The sequence below is a fragment of the Thermobia domestica genome, chromosome 17, assembly GCF_964235325.1.
Source record: "Thermobia domestica chromosome 17, izTheDome1.hap1.1, whole genome shotgun sequence".
In the NCBI taxonomy this organism is placed as follows: domain Eukaryota; kingdom Metazoa; phylum Arthropoda; class Insecta; order Zygentoma; family Lepismatidae; genus Thermobia; species Thermobia domestica.
The window spans coordinates 173,826,858-173,845,728 of NC_137470.1; the positions used below are offsets into that span (position 1 = coordinate 173,826,858).

Below are 18,871 nucleotides of genomic sequence, written 5' to 3' on the forward strand. Positions count from 1 at the left end.
AAGCATATCGGTCTTAGTTTTACAGTCTAGGTTTACTGTATGCAAGACCAGGACAGCAAGACTCAACATGCAAGATCAAGAGCATCTATGCAAGACAAAGGCAGTTTTGGTTTTGTCTTGCTCATTATTATGCGGTACTACTTTTGGATGCTCATTTTCGTCCAGAAAGAACCCAGAGTTTTCCCCAGAACGAAAAACAGGGAATGAAATCCGGAAAACCCACATAAGTTAAAAAAAAAAAAAAAAAAAAAAAACTGATCTTACAGCACATCAGTGACCTGATGATTTTTAATTTCCAAGATCGTATTATCTGTATTAGTGTACGTACAGTGTACTTGAAACAATCTTTGACGGATTATATGGTTGGCGCCCCCTCAGTTTGTACCAAAGTACCTCAAATGATCCCCAAAATTATAGCAGGGACCTTCGGAAACAAAATGCTTTTTACTTTATGTCTCTGTATGCAATAGAAGTTATTTTAGAAGCTTTTGTTTCATACACTACAAACTATTAAAAATCATTTAAATTTCCCGCGGTATGGTGAAGCGTACAGCCTGCTGGCCGGCGGCATTAAAAAGGTTAAACTGAGTGAATGAACCTCTTATCCATTCACTTTGCGCTTGAAATCCCTTTCCTCTCAGGAACGAACCCGAACCATCTATTAGGTATACAGACACTTTACTGAATATATCATTGCGGTTCTTAATGAACATTAAAGCTCAACATAATTTCACTTTTTTATATTTCTAACATGTCATTTTTAATTAAAAAGAGTTGCATCCTTGTGTATTTGTTCTCTATTTGTTAAAATTCATATTCTAATACTTCGTTTTTATAGTATATTTTTAGAACTCTCGAAAGTTGTGTAGCAGCCATCAATTGGACGAAACTCGTCTTCTCAAGAATTGAAAAAAACATTTTTCAATTGAAGTTATCTAGCTGCTACTGTACAGGTATGCATTTAATTTTTGTCTGATTTTCAAAATTTCAAATTTGTTTCTTTCATTTACAAATTTGAAATTGATTGTTCACATTTCCATAGATTCTGTAATCATTTGGTTTTCTTTATTGCATGAAAGAAAGGGTATACATTAGGTACATTCGCATTAGTACGTCTCCTTCAGCGTTTTTTTTATGTAAGATTGTTATAAGGAAAATGGAAATATCTAAAGAATATACAACATATCTGATTACTGTGGCGTAGGATTACCGTTAGCTTTGATTCGTCATGAAATGGAAGTAACTCATGATGAATGGCTTCTAGAGAAATATTGTACTATTCTTCATATGTACCGTGTTATGCAAAAATGAACTAAGCGCCAAACTTTGAAAATCCACGTAGATGCGACGATTGGTTCCTGATAAGCAATAGAACGTTTTGCACAATGGAAAAGAGAGGAAAACCAACACCTTTCCAAAAAAAAAGAAACATAATTTCACTTTTTATTACGGCTACATTAATGCTGGACATCAACCTTTATACGTAATTTTCTTAAAAGTATGAAAGTGGCGCTTAGTTCGTTTTCGCAGGACACGGCACATATAGTGTAGCACTGAGTTCCGTGAGGAAGGATTGAAGATGATGGTTAACCTATGCGTTAACCAATGGTACGGCTATGCGTTAACCACTACATCACTCAGTACGCTTTACATAACAGGAACACACTCTCTCACTCCTGAAGTCGGTGCTGTCCACTCAGACCACATGGCTTGTACACAGCCTAACTCCCTGCTGTGCATGGACAATCCAGTATTATATATTGATAACACCTTTGGACGGTTGTAATTTCAATATATTAATGAAAAGAGGACACATTCAATTTTAACTTACACATCATATCCTCTGGTGGTATGAATTCAATAACACACAGAGTGAAGAAGTGAATGACAGAACTGAGACTCGAACCCGGGATCTCCGCCATATCATGCCGATGCGTTAACCACTACGCCACCCAGTCGGCTGTGGTACAAGCCATATGGTCTGAGTGGAGAGCACCGACCTCAGGAGTGAGAGAGTGTATGCCTGTTATGGGAATCGTAATGAATGGCGCAGTTGGTTAATTAACGAGTCGGCACGGTATACCGGAGATCCTAGGTTCGAGTCAAAGTCCAGTCATTCAATTTTTCACTCTTTGTGTGTTATTGAATTCATACCACCAGAGGATCTGGTGTGTAGAAATAAATTAAAATCAGTTGTTCCCTCCTTTCGTGAATAGTTCAGATTTTGTTTCCGTTTACTGATGCAATTTTCGCAAATGATAGTGCCCACTTTACACTATTTCAGCTGTTGAGGCGTATTTTCATTAATATCGGGATTAGTTACAGCACCTCCCCTGACCCTCCAAAACTATTGTCTTCAATATTATTTAACATTTTTTTCAGTTCTGGAGATTAGAATCTGGAGCAAATATCCTACATCCTCACTGACCGAACTGAATGTTGCTATATTGCAAGAAAAATGTATATTGCATGAAACATAGAGAAATGAATATCCTCCTGGGAAAGCATTCACTACTTATATATATATATGCTTCCATTTCACGACGAATCTAAGCTGTTATGAATGGAAAGAGTTGTCGTACGCAGTGTTAATCAGACATGTACCCACCCACCCACACCCGCCCATATATATATACAAATACACGGCATTTTCTAAAAATAAAGATGCTGGTACGCTGAACCTCAAGTTCACAATGGTTAGAAAGTTGCATAACTTTCAGGGTATTTTATTATTATTATTAGTAACAACAATAATAATAATGTCCAGTAGCATACCATTGCAGTCTTGTCACTAAAAACTCTTAGGTACATATATATAAAGATGCTTTGAAAATGCCTAATTCTTACATCTTAATTTTATAATACAATAAACGTAATGATAATCAATATTTTTTAGTGATTTGTTCTTTGCTTTTTTCTATTTTTGTAAACGGGGAAGGTAAGCTGCTATTGTTTGTTTTCATAAGACATCAAGAGTTCTATAAATACTAAATTTCAATAACAACACACATACAGTACATTTTTCACATAATGTTCTTCAGAATCCTAATCATGTTATGAAAATGTTCTAGAAAGCTCTACTAAATTAATTGGCAAAAAAAATCTAGGGGATTTTTCACTTAATCCTTTTGTTGAAATTATTTCGTGATGAGAGGTCAGTGTTTTCAGAAGAAAAATCTGGTCGCTCCAGAGCCTTTATGGTTTATATTGCCGTGCGAGAAAAGGGAGGCGCGAGGACGTGTAAGCGAGCGAGAGACAGAAGGCCCAAATATCTGTAGCCCTGAATACAATTAACTGACTTCAAGAAGGAACAAAGATTCGCTACTCCTTCTCTAAAGAGAGAGAAAAAAGAAAAACAATGAAAATCTGAATTTCAATAAAACTATATATTTACTATTTGGTATTTCAAAGTTCTCCTTCAACCTCTTTTTACGACAGAAAAAATTCCGTTCTCATTTAAAAGGTGCCGATACGCCCGTCAGAAATAAAACACAACACACACACACACACACACACACACATATATATATATATATATATATATATACACACAAGGTGTTAATGAACTAGACCGACAAACTGAAACAGGTGATACCTCATATCAAAATAAGGAAATAAGTTCATATGGAAAAGAGTGCATAGTTTCAGAGCTAGGACTGTCCAAAACCGTCAGAAAATGAACTTTGGGGGCGAATATCTCCAAAACTATTAACTATTGAGCTGAGGCGGCATGTTATTGTCTTAGACATGTAACCTACTCTATCCAAAAATGCATGATTCTGAATCGTTCAGTGGCCACGCAAGGGAATCCCCCACAGGAAGTGGAGTGTCCCGGATATTCCGTTAGGACAGATGGGTCCGATTCATGACAGACAGAGAAACGTACCTCCAAGTAACAAAAAGTTGTTGAAAGATCATCAATATTTTGAACAAAATCAAGATGATGAAGGATTTTTGCTGTGTTGCATAAGTACAGTTTGTGTTGAATTTAGTGGAGAAAAGGAAATTAAATAAAATCATTACATCCGCAGGTTCACAGTCATGATCTGTGTGCTTAAGGAGACAGACATTAATAATACGTAATGATTTTGGAAGAATTGATCCAATGATGATTTGCGAAAAAATTGGAGTATCCCCCCTGTAGAAAAAGGAAAAACAATAAATATAATGTTCTTCACCACCAACTCGCTTAGTCGTGGATCTAAAGTGGAATCCCTTACTTTCGTTTCGAGTGCAGACATCGCATCGAGTACAGACATATATATACAAAGTTTTCAGTTAATCTGCAGCTTTTTTTTCGCTGTCCTTGAGATAATTTCATATGTTCATACATCAAAGAGGAAAGGGAAGATGAAGAGAGGGGATTACTTTAGTGTAGATTGTTCCAAACACATGTCTGTTTGCTCCTGATCCGTCAGTGACACTCTCACTGTTGTTACTACCTGGCAATACCATGATCATATTTCCTATTACTAACTACACGTGACTCACATAGCCAAGAAACTTTCCATGTTGGTAAACGCAACGAGCAGGCGTCTTTCCAAAAGTGTCCGTGGGTTTCCTCGCGGTTTTCACATTGTCTAGAATATTTTTCTTCCCTCAACTCTTTTCATATTCTTTAATTATCCACCTCCTTTAGCCTAAGAGACAACACTGTGGAATACTAATTTGTTTCAAACTAATCTGAAAGAATAAGCTTCAAACTATTCTCGAGATATCTACTTTCTTAACACGACTTTTCCCTCTTTTTCTTACATAACCAGTATTGTTGCTTTTATGTGTCGTCAGCTCTCATACGTTGTAAACAATCTGTTCTTCGCTGCGTGGGAGAGGAAAAAGGAGTACATGGTAACTTGTTGTTAGTGTGCATCTATATAGCAAGAGGTTCCGCTTTATCGTCCAGTAACTTTAAGCGAAAATAATTCCTGAATTGAAAAAAAAAAAAAAAAAAATAGGAGAGAGATGAAACCTTTTGCAGTACTCTTAGTTTCACGTCCTAGTCAACATACTAAAAGTCCCCAAAGCTCCAGACTGTGGAGTCGAGGTTATGACGTCATCGATATGGCCGCCGTAAGAATTTCTAAAGTCTTTTTAAATGCCTATAAACTCTCTCAGAATTAACGGAGAAATGTTAATTTGCACCAAATTACAGAGAAATAATAGAAAAATATTTATGTAGCAATATGTTACATATATTTAATATCTAACATTTCTTCCGAGTTATATTAACCAAAAGTCAGAAAATGCCATTTTTTAAGTAGTTTTTGGAAGTTTTTCTATAAATAACTAGATAATTATGCAACAAAATGCCATTTTTTTCGTTAGTTATGTAATACATTCTCAGAGCCGTAAAACGGTATCAATACAGTTTCTCTATTACTAATAATAAGAGAGATATGTTAATTTATTTACCACAAAGTGTGATTATTCATTAGCCAGATTGCAGAATGGTGATACAACTTTCTTGTTAGAATTTTAAGGAGATATATTTTTAAACCCTACTCAAGACTTGTTGTACATAAAAATATTCTCAAGGAATAGTAAAATGTTTGTTCTAATCATGACACATCTCAACGTTTATTTTTTAAAAACAAGTCTAGTATATCCTATCCCAATTCTAACCATATATAGAACTACATGAGCTGACATAAATTATTGAGCACTTCCTGTAGGGCTGCAATGATTAAATTTGGCATGATTGTATCTTTCCGGAACTAACCCACAGAAACACTGCCAAAAGTGAATATTTTTAATTTTTAGGGGCTCTAAAGAGGGGATGAAGAATTTCTGTTTTTTTTTATTTATTTATTTATTTATTTATTTTTTTTTACCTATAATCTCATGTGTTAGGTACTTAGAATTGGAATAAAAAGTTGAAATTCGGTATACTTGTACGTATTCGTTAGTGTTACCTAAGTGAATCATCAGAAATAAAAATTTCCGACCGTAGAGTGGTTTCATAGGGAACTGAAAAATGTTTCCCATATGGGACATCTTCTATCTAACTGAAACTAACTAACTCTATGGCCTATGGAACCCGGAGATTCAATGCTGCGTTCACAAAAGCTCTCCACTGACTTCTGTCCTTAGCCAACTGAATCCCGTTTCTACTTTGTATTCCTATTTCTCCGAGATCCGTCTGTCTTCTACACCCCAAAATGTTTAGGCACTTCCGGCAGGATTAGAATAATGAAATTTTTCATGATTGTGGCCTTCCAGGTCTAACTTTACACGAGAACTACCAAAAGTGAATATTTTTTTAATTTTTCAGGGGTCTAAAGTGGGATGAAGAAATTCCCATGCTACTTAAATGGGCGTTTTCGTGGGATACAAAATCTTATCTTTTAGATAGTTGAAATAGAAAAGGAAACGGTAGAATTGTGGGTTCAAGAGGTGCAAGGGCGTAAGCCGAGAATAGACAGTGTGTGGGGCGAATCCCCCGGATGGGCAGATGCAGGAAATATGAAGAGCAAGTTCACGAAATTCACTGTTAATGCAAAGACCGATAGATAAGAAATGCGAGGCCGTACGCCGAGCAGACTCGGGGGCTAGCCCCCAGCTATCCAAAGACTACTCTAAATATTATAAAGCGCAAATTTGAATTTAAAAATGCATGAATAATAGGGATGTATTTTTATATATATATATTTTTGTCTTATCAACGTTTCTATCTGGTTAAAAGTGAGGCGTACATAATTTGAACAAAAAATAACTATTATTGATAATATTATTTTCTTATTGAACCTCCTAGTAATGGTACAATGTAACCAATAATAATTAATGCATCATGCAAATAAATGAACAAAATGCACTATAGCGAATATGGAATGCCACAAACGGATTAGACTTATGGATTATATATGGATTATACTTGTTACAGTATGAATAAATAAACATCTTCACAAATTTGCTATTAAAACATGCGTCGCATCTTACATATCTGAATCATTTTTCATGAACAGATAATGGAGACTTCTGCAGAGAAGGTTCATCATAATCGAAATCATGAATATTGGAGTTGCTACACCCACTACGTTTGCAATATCCAACAAAACAGAACACTGTAAACTAACACTACCACAACGACAACCTTGCTCACACTCAGTTTCACACTTGCAAGATATTAACTTTAAGATGAAGTCGGGAGCTAGAGGTTCTTGAGTTAAAACTGGCTGCAGAGAACGATTTTTGAAGACCCATTTCCATGAAGTGCGTATCAAGTCGTTGCTCGTCCAGTGTTGCATCTGAAGATAAATGCCTTTTGAATGACCTCTTGCTGCCGCAGATGTTGCGGGAAGTCGAGCAAATTCCATTTGAGAGGTGATAGGGCGCGTTGACACTGCTTTTAGGAAACTATGATATCGAAGAGTATTCTAGGACGTCGTTGCTTTTGGAGCACCATACCAGACCCATAGAAATTGGTCGCCTGCTTCTGTTACTTCTTGAGCATTTGCATTGGGATTATTGAATACTGAAGTTGTCGTAGATTAGGTTGTGTTTAGAGAAGTCGGAATGATTTTTTCTTCCCGTAGTGTCAAAAAGATGGCATTGTGTCACACCTGGAAACAGCTTCTCTTGACATAAATCCTCAAGTGCGTCTTGCACAGAGTTAATATGGTAAGTCACTGAAGGGCGTTTTCCCAAAGATAACTTTTGAAAGTAAATGGGCACATTATCCGGAGAAAGTGTAATTACGAGGGTAGACTAGAAAGTTCATGAAATCACCAAGAAGAAATTTACCTGGAAAAACCATTTTAATACACTATTCAACGTTTTCCCCCCGAAACTTAATACACTTTTCACAACGATGTTGCAACATTTCTAACTCTTGCAAATAGAAAGTGTTGTGCAAATCAGCCCTCAACCTCCGCAATGAGTGCCTCATCGGATGGACAATGTTTGCCTTTGAGATGTTTATTGAGATGTGGGAAGAGGTGATAGTCGAAGGGGGCTAGATCAGGTGAGTAGGATAGGTGAGGTACACAGGTGAAGCCCAGATCCACCAGCAATTGCATGGTTTGATGATCCTTGTGGGAGGGTGCATTGTCCTGGACAAACTGAACACCACTTCTCACTTTTCCCCGACGTTTTTTCTTCAGAGCCTCCTTCAGCTCAATCAAATAGTAGGAAGCATTGATGTTTTCACCCTTTTTAAGATATTTGATAAGGATGACACCGTCCTTATCCCAAAACACCGATGCAAGCACCTTCCCAGTTTATCTTTGGCTTCGGAACTTCTTCGGTCGAGGAGATCCACTGTGGCGTCACTCCATGGATTGCTGTTTAGTCTCTGGATCATAGTAGTGCAGACATGTTTTATCTTGTCACCAGACTGCGGAAGAACTCTGCAAAATTTCTTGTGACATCTGCGCCCCTGTTCTCTTCTGGTCAGCATTCAAACATTTTTGGATCCATTTGGCACTGACCTTCCGCATGTCCAAATATTCTGCTATTATGACACCCACATGCTCACGCGATATCCTCACACACGCAGCAATGTTTTTGATCGATATGCGCCTATCCTCCATGATCATGTCATGCAGTTTGTCAATGTTTTCCGTGGTCACTGCACTTGAAGGCCTCCTTGAGCGAGGTTCATCTTCACTCTCACGATGACCAATCCTAAAACGCCTCACCCACTTCGCTACTGTTGTATATCCAAGAGCGTGTTGCCACAAAGTATCCTGCCTTTATGAATTTCCATAGAGGATTTGTCTAGCAGCACAAAAAACTTGATGACACTGCGAAGCTCGTTCTTCTCGAATTTCCTTAGATCCTCTGCCATATCTTCTAACAGAACCTGTAACAAAGGAAATAACAATGATAAAATGATCATACACGGGATGAGAGTTTCACAATATATGACCTTATAAATGACTACAATGACATGTTTCATTTTTTATTTCTCCTTGATGATTTCGTGAATTTTCCAGCCCCCCCTCGTAGAAGGAAGAGTAAATCGACATCTGTGCCAACCACCACAGTTGTTTTATCTTCTGTCATCTCCAGTGCTATCCTAACTACCAATGTACAAGGTGATTTCTTAAATCAGTAATAATTCGTTCCCTATTTCCGGAATTGCTCAGAAACTTACTTGGGCGACGCCTGTGCTCTTCACTTTTTATGCTGGGCATGAAATAATCATCAAAGACAACACAGTTATTACCAAAATGGTTCCTCACATAGGTGCAGTACAGTCCATATAATTCTCGGGGGCATTGTGGCCAAACAACTCTTCGTAGTAAATATCCACCATCTACAACATACGCACTATCTTAAGGAGGACATAGATACTTGTCAATTTCGATACAATTATCTATTACATCATACAATACGGATTTCGGTATTTTTCGCTTGTAACAATCATGAAACAGAAATAAAGGTTGAGTTGTTATTTCATGGTCTAAACATTTCTGGAGGTTCTCATCCGTTTTCGCAACACAACTTATTCTGAAGAATAAATAACTGCATGGTATTTATAGGAATAGTCACGTTGTCGTTGATCTTGACAGCGCTAGTCATATGTGCTAATGCCCGCGCTCTGTCTATATACATATACAGCCAATCCTAATTCAATGGATGAAAGGAAAGATCTTGGTCTGGTACAGGACGTAATAGCATGATAAATAAAAGTAACTTTGCGTTTCACAGTATTTTCCTCACTATCTCGTCTCTTGCAGATAGTGGCCTAAAAGTCTTGAGTGTTTCTGGGATGATTTTCGTGCTGTTTAGTAACGTATGTGCTGGAGCGTATGTATCAATCTGTTATATCATCGAACGTATGTCTTCTTTTTACGATGGGAGCAGCTGTTTTCACTATTCTCATATGTTCTGCTACAGGATCGTCCTCTTTTTGTGCATACCAAGCATTTGTAAGAAAGTTGTGACCAGTACTGCGAAGGCATACAATTGCAGGTGTTTGTCCTGACATGTTAGTGATGATGTTACTTCCAAAATGATCCTGAAGCTTTTTTCGCAGGTTTTTCCCTGAGTATATTTCACTTTTTGAAGGTAGATAATCACACAATCGTTGGAGTAATTAATTCAGAGAGTGTTGGTATTCATCACAGATCTCCAACCACGAAAAAAAAGTTTCTAAAGTGCTTCAGCTATTTCTTCATCCTCTGGCCGCCCTTTTTTCCGAGATGATGGCATTTTGGATTTTTTTTTTTTTTCAGCTGTTGTGTTATCTGGCTTTAGCAGCAACTAAATCAATAACACTTTCCATTCAAACAGTCACATTTTGACCCCACTCATCATTACGAGAATTAGCGGCACTCAAAATTGATTGTTTGCTATTTATGGATCGCACTTCCGGCGCTCCAGAAGCAAGCTTTTATCAAAGTTTATATCAAATTCCTCTCCATAAAAAAGGCTATGCTGTTTGAAGTCAAAAGTGGAGATACGGGATCTCAGCTTTGAGATTTTGAAGGAGAGTGTTGAACGAAAGCCGAAATCCTGCTTGGACATGTGTAGTTCCTACGACAGCTCACATGTACCCGAACTGCTGCAACACTTTCCACTTTTTCGTGTAATCCGTCTTTACGTTGAAGATTGTTTTTCACTGGAGTATCGATCCCACTAGTAACCGTTACTTCTTCATTTTCTGACAGGAACGTCTTGTTGCAAATAAGACACACCTCTTCCATCCCCGCATTGCAAAATTTTTTATCAATTACTCAGAAACTTAAAAAAAAAATACAATAGAAACATACGTTATTTTAATTACGGTATTGACCAATATTGAAAGTATACATAAGAACTTAACACAAATAAACGGTTCACAAATTTGTATTTTATTCATGGTTTAACAATTCAGAAATTTTAAAATAAAATTCACAATAATAAAATATTGTGGACAATTTGCACGCACAAATTTTGCGTTAGTCTAGTAAATATACATAACGAATAGGGACGTCCCAGGTAGTAGTTTCAGTATCATGTTCCAATTAAAATAAGTCTCCCAAAACTCTTAGCTGTAAAGCTTTTAACTCAAATTTACTGAATACTTTTGCCTGTTGTTTAAGGTATTCAAACGGATTCTTGGTGAGACACACCCAATTATTTGAGAAATAGCCTGTGACGAACTAAACATGTTTTACTATCCCTGGAGAATATTCACATGTGCTGAAAACTTGAGATAAGATCTGAAAATACCTGTTTGAGAAATTCTAAGAAAATTCTATTACAGAACGTGTTCGCCTACTGAATATACACACCTTACGGTAAATAAAATCATATAGCTCCTTTATTATTAATGGTAGAGAAAACCTATTAGTGTCGTTTTACAGCTCTAAGAATGTCTTACATGACTAAGGAAAAAAGTATTATTTTGTTGCAAAACTACATAGTTATTTATAGAGAAATTAAAAAAAAAAAAAAGATTGAAAAAATGGCATTTTCTCACTTTTGGTTAGCATAACTCAGAAGAAATGTAAGATATTGCTACATAAACATTTTCCCTGTAATTTTGTGTAAAAATGACCTTTCTACGTTAATTCTGTTAGAGTTCATAGTCATTTAAAAATTACCCTAGAAATTCTTACGGCGGCCATATTGATGACGTCATAACTCCGATTCCACAACCGAAGCTTTGGGGACTTGTAGTATGTTAACTAGGACAAGAAAATTAGGTTGTTGCAAAAGGTTTCATCTGTCCCCTATTTTTTTCCAATTCATTACAAAAAGGTCCTGGATTATTAGATCTACGGCCAAGTGAGTTTGTAATTAAGAACATTGTATATATTGTTCTTATTTATTTATTTATTTTTTGCAAGGATACTCATTGGATCAATTCTTCCAAAATCATCACGTATTATTAATGTCTGTCTCCTTTAGCACATAGATCACGACATGTGGGTGATGAACCTTGAGATGTAATGATTTTATTAAATTTCTTTTTCTCCACTAAATTCAACACAAACTGTAATTATTCAACCACGCACCACAAAGCACCAAAAATCCTTCGCCATCTTGATTTTGTTCAAAATATTGATAGTCTTTCAACGACTTTTTGTTACTTGGAGGTACGTTTTTCTGTCTGTCATGAATCGGACCCATCTGTCCTAATGGAATATTCGGAACTACCCACTTCCTGTGGGGGAGTCTCTTGCGCCGCCATTTAACGATTCAGAATTATGCATTTTTAGATAGAGCAGATTACAAGTCTAAGAAAATAACATGCCACCTTAGCTCAATAGCTAATAGTTTTAAAGATATTCGCTCCCAAAATTAATTTTCTTTCGGTTTTGGACAGTCCTAGCTCTGAAACTGTGCACTTTTGACCATATGAACTTATTTCCTTATTTTGATGTGAGGAATCGTCTGTTTCAGTTTGTCGGTCTAGTTCATTAACACCTTGTATATATATATATGTATTTGTGTGTGTGTGTGTGTGTGTGTGTGTATGTATGTATGTATGTTCCACTGGAAGTTCAAATGAAGTGTTCAAATGAAATGGTGTGAAATGTCCTACAAATCAAACCGGTTGAAATAGAAGTATGCCGCTTTGGGAATATGTAGTGCGACATTTAGGGAAGAGAATGCGTCCGGCACGGTTGTGCACATGCGCGGGCGCCTATCAATAGAACAGGTGAGAATCAGGCAGTTGTGTTCCGTCCAATTGTCGTGGCAATGCGTGTGATGAAATCATGGCGTTCACGTTGGACAATTCGTTGATTGAGGAGCAGCGAGGTTTTATCAGATTTCTGACTGCGGAAAGGGTTACACCTGCCGATATTTATTGCCAGATCGTGCCCAAATACGGGGGAGACTGAGTGTCTGACAAGTCAGTAAGAAAGTGGAGTCCCCGTTTATGTGAAGGCAGGGAGAATTTGAGTGATGACCAGGCCAGGCAAACACGGTAATCGTGTCCGAACTCATCGACAAGGTGAACAACCTGGTGAGAAGTGATCGGTGTGTCACAATATGAATGTTCGCAGTAATCGTGGGAGTCAGAAATGGAACAGTGTGGACAATTGTGCACAAGTTGGGTTACCGGAAGGTGTGCGCAGAGTGGATTTCGAAGATGCTCAGTGAACCCCAAAAGGAACTGCGTGTGGGGCTAACACTGTAACACCTGTTTCGGTACAATGGACACCCCGCATTCCTAAATCGGATAGTGCCATAACGAGAGCTGTTGCCATAACTTCGAGCCAGAGACAAAGCGAGACAGTATGCAATGGAACATGCGTCGTCACTTCCCTTAAAAAAAATCAAAGCTGTGTCTTCAGCAGCCAAGATGATCCTCACCGTATTTTTCGACGTCAGGTCCAATACTCATCGAATTCCTCGAGCACGGAAAAACTATTAACAGTGACGTGTACTCTGAGAGACTCTGTAGGCTACGCAAGTCCATCAACTGCAAACGGTTTGGGCTTCTCACGGGGGAAATGATTCTGCTACACGATAACGCTCGTCTGCACGTGTCCAAGGTCACACAACATTTACTGGACAAGTTCAAGTGGGAGCAGCTCGAGCATCCGCCTCACACAGCCGTGTGCACCAACGAAGTTTAAACGAGTGTTCACTTAAACGCGTTCAACATTAAACTTTCAAGGTTAAACGTGGTTCCCGGACTTTCGTTGCACCATTGAAAGTAGAAGTTCATTACACCTCGTTTAAGTAAACTTCGGTCAATTTAAAAAATCAACCGTCGTCTTTTGTCTCTAACCTTCGTTTAACAAAGTAAAAAATGAAGAAAGCATACCGGGTGCCGGGGTTTTCGACTTTCGAGATCGTGTGCATTAGAGACCTGCACGGGCCGAATTTTTCGGCCCGAGCCCAATCCAGCCCGAATGTACGTAGGCTCGGCCCAGCCCAGGCCCGAAAAGTTTTGGAGATTTTCGGCCCGAGCCCGGCCCGGCCCGGCCCGATAAGTTTTTTAAAATTCTTGGCCCAAGCCCGGCCCGGGCCCGATAAATTTTAGAAGTTTCATTTTGTAACATTTTTCATGGGTACACTTCTTCAACGTTTGCCTTTATTCTAATTATCGTTTAACGAATGTCAATAATTATTAAAGAATTGCAATTAATGGGCCCCAGCCCGGCCCGACCTGAAGAGAAATCAGTGTCGGCCCGTCCAAGCCCGGCCCGGCCCAAAGAAATAATAGAGTCGGCCCGCCCAAGCCCCGCCCGTGCAGGTCTCTAGTGTGCATCTCGGCTGAATACATCATCAAAGAATGGACTAATAAATTCTACCTGAAATAAAATTAGCGAGTGATACTTCGTGTTGCAATATTGGTAGTAGATTTTAGATTGTAGCGTGTAGTTTCACTATACGGATCCATAGTATAAGTAGTAGTACTAGTAGTAGTAGGAAAGGGTTAGAGGTCCCGCAGGGGTTTGTTGGGTTCTGTTCTAGGTGCAGTTTTACTACACGGATACACAGATTGCAAAATGTATAGGGAAATATGGGTAAGTCTTTAATTTTCCCATTTTATGTAGAGAACAGAACCCAACTAACCCCTGCGGGGCTTCTGACTCGTTCCTACTACTACTTATACTATGGATACGTATAGTAAAATTGCACGTTGTTCTCGACATAAAATGGACAAATTAAAGACGTCTGCAATTTTTTCCGTATATTTTACAATCTGGATTCGTATAGTAAAACTGCACCATAAAGATTACACTAAACTTATAACAAAGGACAAATATAATGTTGATCTATGTGGACAAGTGGTGATTTCAGGAATTGGCTGGGGGGTACTTCTCCGCGAGAACCATGAAATTCCTTCGGGACTATATATCCTGTCATGCTCAATGTGGATTCCTAGTATTTTCGTTACTAATACATTTCATCCCAAGTATATTGAAATTCGCCACCACTAGAAAATAAAAAATAATAAAAAAACTTCTGGAATCCCTGATGGGGAAAATTGATTCAACAGTTATACATATTTCATCGTGAAAATGTTATTCAAATGTTTTTTACGTCCTTTTCCCTGTTGGCGTTTGCCTACAATTCCCAGTTAGCATAGGTAAAGTTGAGGAGCGCTACCATTTATTCTTTCCACTTATAATCTAAAGACTTCTGCGTTTTTAATTTCTCACCTGTCCACCAGCTACGCACACATTTATAATATGCTTGCAAACTTATATGTTATAAATACAATAAGTGCAAAAACCACGCACGAATCTGTGCTAAATGTCCAAAACAACCTAAGTTTGTGTCTATTACGATTCGAAGCAGGCCACAATTTGAGGGATTGCTCGTGATTTTGTCCGCGAAAACAGGCACGTTAGCGATGGTGGTGTGCGGAAAATATTAACCTCCTGTTTTGCGGTGCAATTTCTCAAAATACATTCGTTACACATGTAAGTAATCTGTGATTATAGAAATAGTGTTAAAATGTATGGTTCATAATTATACAATTATAATTGCAAAACTAGCTTTTAGTGATCATCTACTACAGTTTGGTACGGTACGTATTTTTTTGTACTAATTTGTTTATTACTCGAGCAGACGGTTCTACCAAATTTTGACACCTTTTTACATTTTCAGGTTAGGTTAGAGCTTTCTTTTAGCAGAGCATGCACTAAATGAAGAGCCCCATTACTACTTGCGGATTGACTTCAGGATGGCTCAGTACCGTATAAATAAAGTGTGGACTGTAACATAAAAACTACTGTGTATAAAACACGGACCAAGTTGTGCTAGGTGGCCACTAAAAAGCACGTATGCTATCTAACCGAGTTAGAATAGAAGCGCAGTAGGGAGGCCCGAGCGCTTGCGTCCATAGGGAGCAGGCGCGTCACCGATGGGGTATACGCATAAAGGAGGATAGTGGAAGAGCACACTTACACATACAATAATATTTTTATCACTAATAATTCATTTCAATATGCTGTGATATATGGTAATTACTTATATTCACGCTTTCATTCCTTCATGAAAAGTATTTCACGTCGTATTTTACCTATAAATTTTCTATTTGGTAGAACTGTCTGCTCGACTGAACCCTTAATTTGCTTACACGTATACCTACCATCGCAAATTTGCCTGTTCCCTACGGACGCACCTCGACTATAACCCACCAGCTTCCCCTTGGCGTAAATCGTAATAGGTTCAAAAATAGCTTGTAACGAGCAGCTTGCCAAGTTTGGTGCGTGGTTTTGAGACGTGTGACTTTCATTATATGTAGCTAAGTTTCTATGTGTCTTATAGAATTGTACGCAATTGGTTGATAACACTGTAGGAATAATTGCTGGATAAGTTTTACGCTGTTTGCATGGAATTTTGCCAAGAAAATACTGTATTTATAGACATAACTTTTATGCCCTCCTAAGGTTAACCTTTACTGGAAAATTGTTTAGAAAATACATTGTCGAAAATACTATGAGCTGATTTTGAAAAAAAAAAAAGCACAGTAGTTTATTTCTAGTGGTTTCTCTATTGTAAAGCTACAGCCTCGCAGATTTTCTATCTATATATCCTCCTTATTTCTTTTTGCGAGTTAATAGACTTTACCTGAATATTTAAAAAGAACTGTATTCCTAATCTAGACCGTTTATTTATTTTATTTTATTTCATTACTTTTTGCTTTTGTATTTCAAGAACAAACTTCAGAACATTTATTTCATTTTATTGATATGCCATACATTGTATCTAGGAAAAAATAATAAAACCACGAGCAGAAAATTCTTCCGATCACGAGAAATGTATTGTAATTTCATTAGTGGAAAAATTCAAAGACATTATTGAAAGTAAACAGACTGACTTGGATCAAATAAGTTTAAAAACCAAGTTCATCCACGATTTGACCGAGACTTAACCTTGAACGTTGTTGGTGCAACAGACATTTTCACCGAACTTGGTTCTGACCTTCGTTCAACAGTTGAACTTAGTTGGTGCACACGGCCAACAGAAGGTCGTTTCGCATTCGTAGTAACGATTTCGAACACCAGGAAGCAGCGTGTTCACAACAGAGAGCAATCAGAACTAGTAGCGCGAAATTATTGTGTGCTGACTTGCAAAGACGACAGATCGTGTGTGTGTGAGTGAAGAAAAATACCAGTCTTCTGGAAGGGGTACATCTGTGCCGACATTGCAAATGCTAAACAATGCAAGACGAAAGCCTTCCATGTGTCAAAGAAGGGCATCAACGCATGTTCAATCGCCGAAAAGCGTACACCGTACCTATTGGTGCAACTAGTCAAAGTTGACCTCGAACATATCGGAAGACTATGCGCACCCGCTGTTGTGCGGAAAGTGAGCTCTCTGGTGTGATGTGAAAACCGGTAACACAAAGAGCGGTTGCATAGGCAGTGCAGCGTTCCCCCTCTTCTGTAAATTGGATCATAGGCCAAGATTTACAATTCGTGCGGAAGCGCAAGGTTCGAATTCCCAAGCTGCGTGCTTTCCATGTCCAAGAGAGGAGGACCAAACAGCCGAAAGCTCTACGAACGTCATTTGACTGGTAACCTCCGGAATTATGTTGTGTCACTGGATGAAACATGTGTGTATCTGTCAGGATGTGACAAAAAAGGGCCATTACTGTCATCCACGTGGTTCCAGAGGCCTATCTCAGTGGGTACGTGAATGTGCTGAAAACAGATACACACATGACAGTTTTCCACATGAGTTCATGGTTATTGGTGGCTACTGCTATTACGGCAAACTTTCGTTGCGCAGAATGGATATAAAGGCTAAAATCAATGTTGTCTATTACCATGAAAAAATTTTGTAGCCATCTACAGACATGATATTCCTTCTCTTTATGGTAGCGACACATTTTGTGTTGTTATCCACCAGGACAAGGCATCCAGTCATACGGCAGTCCAAGCAGGTATAAATGGATCGGATGGCACATGAAACTGGCATTCATACAATACCCTTTACAGCAGGGTGCAAAATTTCCGGTCGCCAAGTCGCGACTAGAAATTTAGAGCTGGCGACCAGTGTTCAGTAGGAATGGTTTCTGCCTAAACTCACAGGGCTGCGCAGTTTCTTTTTCACGTGAAAATAATTGTCACTGAGTGAGAGATAACACGGAATGTGAAGTCTTCACAACGTTGTAATTCGACCCTTCTTTCCCACCCACAATCAAAATGGTTTGCCTCCTGGCGCGTCAACGCGAGAGATCATTTCCCCCGCAGTTTAAAGCGAGAACAGCTGGGGGACATCTCAGTGCCTAGAATATATTAACCAATCACGTCACTATGTCAATGATAAACAAATAAATAACCAAATAATAAATACATAAAATATTTAAAAATATAGATATTTGCATGAGATACCGTTATCACTGCAATAGACAACTAGTACTTCAGTGCAGAGAGAGAGCATTACACAAATATGGAGTCTTAAGGTAAGATATATTTTTAACACATATATCAATTGTCAAATTCAAAAGTGATTATCCTGAATCTAATTGTCTGGTTTTGAAATTTTATGCCTTGATTTAATATCTTTCTTTGTCAAACCAAAGGCCGGGGAGGTGGGGAAGGGGACCTCTTATAATTTGTACGTGAGAGATACTGGCGATTATCCTTTTTGGATTGGCGAGTGCGTCTGACTTTAAAATTTTTCGCCTTGCTTTACAGACATCCCTGTTGAATCTCTATATGTCTCTCCCGTGGATTTTGGTGGGTTTTCGTTGCGGAAACGGGCCTTGGAAGCAGACGATCTTGCACAATACATCGATTCTTCCCAGGTGGAGGATAAAGTCGATGCCACTGTTTTAGGAATTGGTAGAGCAACACTAATGGTTCCAAGGTAATTAGCAACGTTGTCACATAGTGCAATTCGATTTCCCATATCGGCTGAAGGAGACCCGTAGGGTATACCATTATGTAGCATTTTCACTTTATTTTGACCTGCAGAATAGCTGGGGACACAGTGGATTAGTGGTAGAACGTTCACCTTCGGT

At 38.3% G+C, this 18,871-nt stretch overlaps 1 protein-coding gene across 6 annotated transcripts in view; it reads left to right on the forward strand.

Annotated features, from left to right (window-relative positions):
- Window positions 1-18,871, forward strand: part of LOC145674507 (uncharacterized) — a 266,730-nt gene that overhangs the window by 22,032 nt on the left and 225,827 nt on the right. For 5 of the 6 annotated variants that reach the window (XM_081744660.1, XM_081744659.1, XM_081744658.1 and 2 more), the window contains exon 2: window positions 839-953. The exons of the other annotated variant lie outside the window; for it this stretch is intronic. The gene's annotated coding sequence lies outside the window, so the exon portion shown is untranslated. The remainder of the gene's footprint in view (window positions 1-838; window positions 954-18,871) is intronic. 6 annotated transcript variants of the gene reach the window in all.